Consider the following 8,692-nt stretch of genomic DNA (forward strand, 5'->3'; position numbering starts at 1 on the left):
CAGTTCTAGTATTTCATTGTTGATTTTTTGCCTAGATGATCTGTCTATATTTGATAGTGGGGTGTTCAGATCCCACACTAGAATTGTATTAGTGGTTATTTCGTTTTTCATGTTACTTAATATTTGTTTTATATCATTGGGGGCATTTATATTTGGTGCATATATGTTTATGATTGTCATTTCTTCCTCTTGAATTGTTCCCTTTACAAGGATGTAGTGGCCTTCTTTGTCTCTCTCAATGAGTTTTGGTTTGAAATTTGCTTTGTCTGTGAATAAGATTGTTACCCCTGCTCTTTTCTGTGCTCCTGTGACATGGAGAATTGTTTTCCATCCGTTCACTTTCAGTCTATGGGCTTATTTTCTTGCAAGTTTATGACTAAAGGAAATGGGGAGGCAGAAGCAGTCTAGTCTAGTCACTAGAAAAGTAAGCTTGTGGGATATTCATGTTAATTGAGATACTAAAGTGAGAAATGCCAGTGCAAAAATTTAAGGTGGAGCAATGACTACTACTACCCAATTGCAAATAGTTTATATTCCTGTGTGAAGAGACTTAGCTATATTTATATACATGTTCAAGAAGATTTACTCTGAATGACTGTGAAGAGTACAATGGTAATGTGTGAGTGGCCTTAATTATAATTTCAGTATTTTATTTGGTGAATTCTAATCTACTCCAAAGTTTACAATATATACCCGTGTAGGGTGAGCAGGGCACTTTCTGGTTAAACATCGTAAGGGGATTACACATTTTTCTCAGGAAAATTGTCTCCTCTAGGGGCAGATGAATATGAGTAGTCTCGTTTTCTCTTAAACTAAATTTGACACATGTGGATTCATATATTTGCTTTTTAGCAGCTGCCCCATGTTAGCCTTGCCACATGAACAGTATTCTGTTTGGTAGGCTTTAAAAATCCTGCAAGTTCTAGTTCAGAAACAGTTCTAATAAACTGGGCAGTGGTGATCATTATTTTTGCCATTTCTTGGGAGGCTTAGAATTTGCACACATTTTTTCAGCAGCTTTCATAACGGTTCTAAAAGCCTCTAACCAGTCCACTAAGTCCCACTTTATGTGCTTTGCAGCTGTCAGGGGCAATATTTTGAATGCAGCCCTCTTCACTTTTGAGTGCTTTGCTCTTTAGATAATAATAAGGATCTTTAAGTCAGTATGGAGGGCGATTTGTGGAGCAGCATTTAAGTGCTCCCAGAAAGTGTGGGCAGCACTGAAATACACCACTTAACGCAGAGGCTGAGTTTCTGGAGGTGGGAGGTGTTCTCTTACTGAAGAGTCAATGAAATTCACAACTTTTTCTCTGAGTGTTTCAAACTTGGTGTGCTTCTTACTTGATCTTTTTCACTCTTTCATTTCCAGTAAGGACTTTTGAAGATGATAGAGGTCTGTATTTGGAAGCCCATTTGTCTTTGACCCAGAAGCATATTCCCTTTCTGTGGCATCACCAAGGTTCTACCATTGGGCCAAGAACTCTTCTATTCTTTTTGCTGTGCTGCCAAGCTGATTTTCAGAAGAGAAACTAAAAACCCTGAAACATTTCTGAAGCACAGTCATCAGTTCATCCTGTGCCAGTATCCTCAGCAGCTGCATGTCTGATGCGTACTAGTCTGAATCTCATATGTTCTTTTCTAAACATATGCCGTACAGTGTGTGTCAATGACCACATAGGTACTTGGGAAGAGAAGAGGTGAAATTATGAAGACGTCTCAAAACCAGGAAGTAATATCCATGGTAAATATGTAGGTCTTCTAGTAATGACTGTGTTTCCTTCTTAAAAAATCTGTCAGTAGTCAATACTGCAAATTGCTTTTCTGAAGCTTGTTTTTCCATGTACCTCCTAAATTATGGAACATGTTGGATGTTTTCACACTGGTTAACTGATAAAAAATTTATTCTTCTCTTGTCTTCTCAGACTGCAGCACAGAACAATTAAGGTCTGGGAATAAAAATGCTCTAATAGAAAAAGCTGAAGTCCTTTTACAAAGTTTTGAATCGAGAAATCATGATATAAAAAGACATTGGTCAGAACCTGTAACACTTTTTCACTTATTTTAAAGGGAAACTGAGTTGTAAGAAGTAGCTTGTCAAGGAGTATAGTCAAGTGCTCTTTGCAAGACAAAGACTGGAATAGTTCTATACACAACAGAGAGGAGACTGCATGCAAGAGTAATCAATGGATGAGAATAGGAGATGTGGTGATTCCAAAAACCAGTATTAGTGGAAATTCATGTAGATACTGACTGCTGATGATTATGAGGTCTTCACGTACTTTTGTGGTGAAGCTTTCCATATCCTTTCAAATAAGCACAACAGGAGGAGACTGCCATTGGCTAGATATAGTCCTTTTTTTTTTGCTTGGCATTTTTGGATCTGTCTTCTGTGTGACCGTCATATACCAACTGGAAAGGGAATCCATTCAACAATATGTCTTTTTCTGGGTGACCTGAACACGTTCCCCTTCTTTGGGTTTTATATCTACAGAGCAGTCCATTAACTGTGGGACCCACTTTTATAAAATGTTTCATATCTGGACAATCTTCAGCTTGTAAATAGACTCCATATGGTGTGATGTTATTCTGAGGGGCCTCTGTTAGACTTCTGAATGTTAAATCATGATCTGTGACATTCACATCGAGAACAATACCAGCTTTTGGAATTTTTTGAAGTTTTATTTGACAGACCCAGTCTCTTGAATTCTTCTGGAATCCAGAATGAGACTTTTGCACAAATTCAGTCAGGTTGTTAAACAGGTTTTTATTTGATTCCTCTTGTAGTTGCTCAGTTTCTGATTTCTTCTGTTGCCATATAGAGTGATAAGTTTCAAATTGAAGCTTACTGTCTTCAGACTCATTTTTACCTTTATTAAAATTGTCCTTTTCCAATCTACCTTTGGATGGTATGTCTATATTCTCTTTGAGAATGCAACCCTGGGTGCACCTTTATTCTTTTGACCAATGCCTTGGAATGTAACATTTACATCAACATTGTAAACAAGTCAGATATTGATACAGTGATCTTTCTCTTCTGGAAGTTTGGTTTAAACACAAAACAGCCCTTGGACACTGAAGAGATGGCTATAGTCATAGCAGTTGGGAGGATTCTGGATGTACTCCCAGAAGCTTTGAACCTTAATCTATAGTATTTTCACTTAAGGAGTCAAGTGGGTTCCAGCAGGCCCACAGGATAGCTTATATACTCCTATGCTTAGAATATGTCTCCCAAGAAGCTTATGTTGAAAGCTCAGTTCCCAGTGCAACAGTGTTGAGAGCTGGGACTACCAGGACATGAGGAGGCCATGAGGGTTGAGCACTCACAATTGACTTAATGCTGATGTGTGATTTAATCTCTCTTTCTTTCTTGTATGTGCTCTCTTGCCCTCCTGTTTTTCTCCATCAGATCACACAGGGGATTCATCACCAGATGCTGGCCCTTCAGTCTTGGATTTCTCAGCCTTCACAACCACGAGAAATAAATTTCTTTTCATTATACATTGCCCAATCTCAGGTATTCTGTTATGTTAAGCACAGAAGGCATGAGCAGATAATCTGTCTTCCTATAGTTCCCTTGCTGTATTGTCATCAGTCCATTCATCCAACAAATACACACAACTCCCCTCTAATATATGTCATCCTCTGTGATCCTTGGAATTTTTATAATTCTTATTACTACTTGTTTTTGAACAGTCAGATTTACTGTGACATCTCACTAGGATGAGTGTGTTGTAAGAAGGTACTGTGCCTGATTGATCATTACATATCTAGGGCTGAGCCACATATGGGCACAGTTCCCAGAAGTTTGTCAACAAATATTGGATATTAAATTAAAAATTTTATGAGGTATACAGAGTGTATAGAAGAAATGAGGGAAGGAACAGGGGGTGGGGTGTAGCTTAGTGGTGCAGTGCTTGGATAGCACGTGCAAGCCTTGGGTTTGAGCCCCGGCACCAAAAATTTAAATCAGTAAGAGTGGAACTGAAATAGGAATGAAAATATGAATGAAAATAAGATACAAGCCCCATTAAATGTAAAGAATTCTCTTAATAGCCTAAATATCCTTCGTAAAATAAATCAGTCTCTACACTCAGATAAGAATATATTTTAGGTAGGATGCTGAAATAACATCTAGTCCTACAATGGGAGCTGTGTCTTAATGGATCTCAAGTCTGCTTTGTGGGGTCCATTCTACCTGTCATAGTGCTACTCATTGTTACGCAAACCCTGGCAGAATTGAGATGTAAAAGAGGTTGAACAGGAAAGCCCATTCTTCTGGGAAAAACCTTCCACTGTGACTCACTGGCCTGTCTTGATTCTTTGTCAAATAATTAGAAGTTTTGAGCTCCCCAAACTGAATCCAGAAGCGGTGTTGCCACCTCCAAGCCTATATGCTTCGTCACTGTGCATGGGGCTGAAGGACAAAATTTGCTTCCCGGTTTCCCTAGACATAATAGTATCTGTGAAATCTGTTGATGAGGTCCACCCTGTATTCTTTAGGTTCCATTCATTGGTGAGACAATGCTGCTTTGAAATATGTCATCAATTTTTTTGTTGGCCAAGGAGCCTGAAATATTTCATGGTCCACTGGTACAACGTTCAAGGGTCACACAGGACTTCTGACTTTCATTTGTTTTGCATGTGGCACCAGAGTGCATCCTGTAGTTTCTCTATACAGCTATTTAGTAATATTAAATAAAAGCATAATATCTTATTCCATTTGTGCTGCAATAAGAAAATATCTCAGTTTGGGTAATTTATAAGTAACAGAAATTAATTTCTCATACTTGTGGAGTTTGGGAAGCCCAAGACAATGGGCCCAACTAATGAGGGCCTATCTCTGCTCCCAAGATCCTCACTGCATCCTTCAAATAAGACAAGTGAAGGGAGGGCAGGGCCAAGGGGAAAAAAGGAGAACCGCGACCTGACATATAAAGGTGCAAGATCCCAATAATGAATGTAACTGTACTGCATACCTAAAATGTACCAATAAACTCAATGAGGAGAAAAAGAAAGTCCATCTCTCACAAGATGAAAGTGAAAAAAGGTAATTCTCTCTGCCACATCCTTTTATAAAGACGCTGAATCCCATCCATGAGACCTCTGCCTCAGTCACCTTCCAAAGGCCACACTTTCATATACTGTTGCACTATTGATTAAGTATTATGAATTTTGGGAGGGAGGATGAAAACTTCCAACCCATAGCACCTACCTTGTGTTTATGGAGCAGGTCTCCTAGGTTCAGATCATTGATTTTAGAATAACGCCTCAAGTTACGTATTTTTGCTCCCAGTCAAAATTTTTGAAAGAGTGAGACCCTGTTCAAAAAGAGTATACAGTGAAATTGGGACTAGAATTCAAAGTTGAGGTTTATCATCAGTTTGTATTATGGATATTGGTGAAGTTTCTTGAGTTTTTCTTCCTTAGAAGGAAATCTGCTCACCAAATATAAGAGCCATAGCTAGAGTTCGTGGCCAGCCTGGCAGCACCATTTATTGCTGCCTTTAAGTCTTTTGTCAATTTTTGCTTTCTGTATTTTGAGGACACGTTACTAACAGGTGTCTGGTAGAGGACCCAATGTGAGAGGGCATCCTGATGTCATTGTTGTGCTGCTTACTGACCATATGACATACCCTGTGAACATGAGCACTGGAGACTTCTTGCTAACCTCCGGCTTTCACCTTAACCGACCTTATAAGATGACACAAGTCATCCCCTGTACATAGTAGGAACCACATCCGTTTGTGTGTGTATTCAAGATGTCCCCTAAATGTCATGTACTGAAAGGATATTTGTCAGCCTATGGACTTTGGATCATGGTGATTGGATCATGAGGGTGCTATCCTCATCAGTAGAGTACTCCGATAGCAGATTCATAATCTGATGGCATTATTGGGAGGTGGTGGAAAGTAGGAGATAGGGCTGAGTTGGAGTAAGTAGGTCACTGCAGATATGCCCTGGAATGGTGCATCTTATTCCTGGCTTACTCTCTTGCTCTCTCTTACCCCTTTCTTCTCTCTTCTCCTCCTCTAGCCTCTGCTTTCGCCTCTCCTTCCTGGTTGCCATAAAATGAACAGCTTTTCTCTACCACACTCTTGCAATAAGGCTCTGACTTGCCACAGAACTAAAATAATGAAGCCACTTGACCGTGGAGTGAAACCTCTGAAACCACGAGCCAAAATAAATATTTCGCCCTTGAAATTTTTCGTTACAAGTATTTTGTCACAGTGACCAAAATGTAATGCACCTTCCCAGCTTTTTATTTTTCAAAGAAATTATTCTTTTTTTTCCTCATTGAGTTTATTGGTACATATTAGGCATAAAGTACAGTTACATTCATCACTGGGATCTTGTGCCTTTACATGACAGGTCTTGGTTCTCATTTTTCCCCTTGTCCCTGCCCTCCCTTCACCCCCCCTTCCCTCCCCATTTACAAACACTTTATTTCCATTTTTTCATTTTCTCATATTTTTTATTTTCCCTTATTTCCTTTCCCCTACCCTTCCCACTTTCTCTATACCTTAAGGCCTTTTCTTCCTATTTCACATTGTCAATTATACCATTAGGATCTTATGTACAATTATAGTTTTTCACACCAGAGAAACTCTTCGGTATTTACACATGTGGTCTGCCCAGATTTTAATGAGCAATTTCAAAATCTATCAAGTTTGCACTTCCCATATAGTCTGACAGCCAGGAAGACGAAGTGATTCATATTCATAGGCAGTACGTAAATGCTGTCAGTACCTGCAAATAGCAGCACTCATTTATTTGCCTTGCCACTTGGGGATGCATACTGAGAACTCTCTTTTCCTCTATTCAGCAATGATAGCTCCCCCCTTCTTCACACTCCTGACATCCCGGACATAATAGCACCTTAATCAGAACTGAAGGTGCCTATTGGTTCTACACAGAGACTGAAGGCAACTCATTGGTGCTCGCATGAAAAAGAAAATAATTTCATGGATTTTCATCTCCAGTTTTCTTACTCCACACTGAAAGGTCTTTCCTTGATGTAGTTCTCAAAGTTCAACAACCTTCTCCTTTCGTATACTGCCTTTTGTTGGCAGGCCATTCCATTCTCCCTTATTTTATGTATGTTCATATGTATGTATGTATGTCTGCATAAGTATGTGTATGTATGTGTGTGTATGTATGTCTGTGTGGGTGAACTTAGAAACAGACTCTCACCATGTTGCGCAGGCTGGACTTGAGCTCATGGGCTCATACAGCTCTCTTGCCTCAGCCTCCCTACTAGTTGGGACTACAGGCATGCACTACCACATCAGCTTTTGGCCTTAGTTTGTCAGCTAGTGTGAGTTCATCTGAAACAACATGTGTGAATGCAAAAAAAAAAAATTAAACAATTATTCTAATAACTATGCCTGGGCTAGTTCCCTTGAATAACAGCACAAAAATACTAGAAGACAATTTTGTCTCTTGTAGTTTTGGTGTCAGAAGCAGATAACTTATCCCATATTAGGAGGACCCAATTTCTGGTCTCTGTAAATATGTAATTCTGAGAGTATTTGAGTAGTGAGCAATTAACTTACTTTAAAAATGAAAAGCAATGCCATCCATGTACCATACATTATAGTTGGATTTTAAAAATATAAAGGTAGCAAATTGGCCCAAATCCTTAAGGAAATTACCCAATTTAGCAAAGTACCTGCTTTCTCAGGTAAAGGCCAGTTGAGTCTCTTTAATACATTTATTTAAGACTCGTTATGCACACTCTTTGGCCGTGAGCTTGTGTCTACTCCTTCGTGTTACTCTGTCTAATGACCTGGCCATGCCTCTGCATTCACCGACCTTCAGTATCCATGTGGTGATCCATTCACATTCAGAGCTCCGGGTTATGCACAGGTGGCTATTGTCTTACATAATCATGTCTTCCACCTTTAGCTTTTCCCTGAAAACTTTCTCTTGCCTCCCTGTAAGAATTTGTTCTTCTACTTCTCTGAGATGTTATTCAAGATTTCGAAGAGCGGTTTATTTTTGTTTTGTTTTGTTTTGTTTTTGGTGTTTTAAGACAGGGTCTCACTATGTAGTTGAGACTGACCTGGAACTCACTATGCAGCCCAGGCTGGTCTTGAACTCACGGCAATCCTCCTGCCTCAGCCTCCCGAGTGCTGAGAATACAGGCATGTGCCAACATGCCCAGCTTCCAAGAGCATTCTTTTGAACCCAAGACTTTAATACATCAGCCAATGTGTTCCTTCTTGCAAGGTGGCCCACGTTCACATTGTAGGTAGGGTGTATCAATTTTCCTACATTTACTCTGTCCAGACTTGCTTTGCAAAGCCTGTTTCTTTTCCTACCTTTACTAAAACTTTGCTACTGTTTACTGCCTGCTTTTGTTATGCCCAAGTCGCGAGGTCCTGAAAGACCACTAAGGAGTCAGGTCTGATGCAATTGCATGAGGAGTTTATTGCAAGCTCGAGCTTTGACTCTCAGGTGTCACCGTCATAGTGGCTTCAGACTGAGAGCCCAGCGCCATTTTTGAAGTGGGTTTATATAGGATTAAGGAAACTTTTTGCTTATATAGTTTCTATTTTTAGCTCTCACTTATCATTGGATAACTAAGGGGTACTGGGAGGGCTTTTACATATCACTGGTATTCAAGAGGCACTGGGAGGGCACATTTTGGAACATGACCTAATGCTTACATTTGCAGAATCATCAAGGGGTG

At 39.7% G+C, this 8,692-nt stretch overlaps 1 pseudogene; it reads right to left on the reverse strand.

Moving 5' to 3' along the window:
* Window positions 1-848: 848 nt before the first annotated feature.
* LOC104849355 lies at window positions 849-3,094 on the reverse strand (annotated as a pseudogene).
* Between the last annotated feature and the right edge of the window lie 5,598 nt (window positions 3,095-8,692).

Source organism: Fukomys damarensis, unplaced genomic scaffold (assembly GCF_012274545.1).
Source record: "Fukomys damarensis isolate Sample0158 unplaced genomic scaffold, DMR_v1.0_HiC HiC_scaffold_28326, whole genome shotgun sequence".
Taxonomy (NCBI): Eukaryota; Metazoa; Chordata; class Mammalia; order Rodentia; family Bathyergidae; genus Fukomys; species Fukomys damarensis.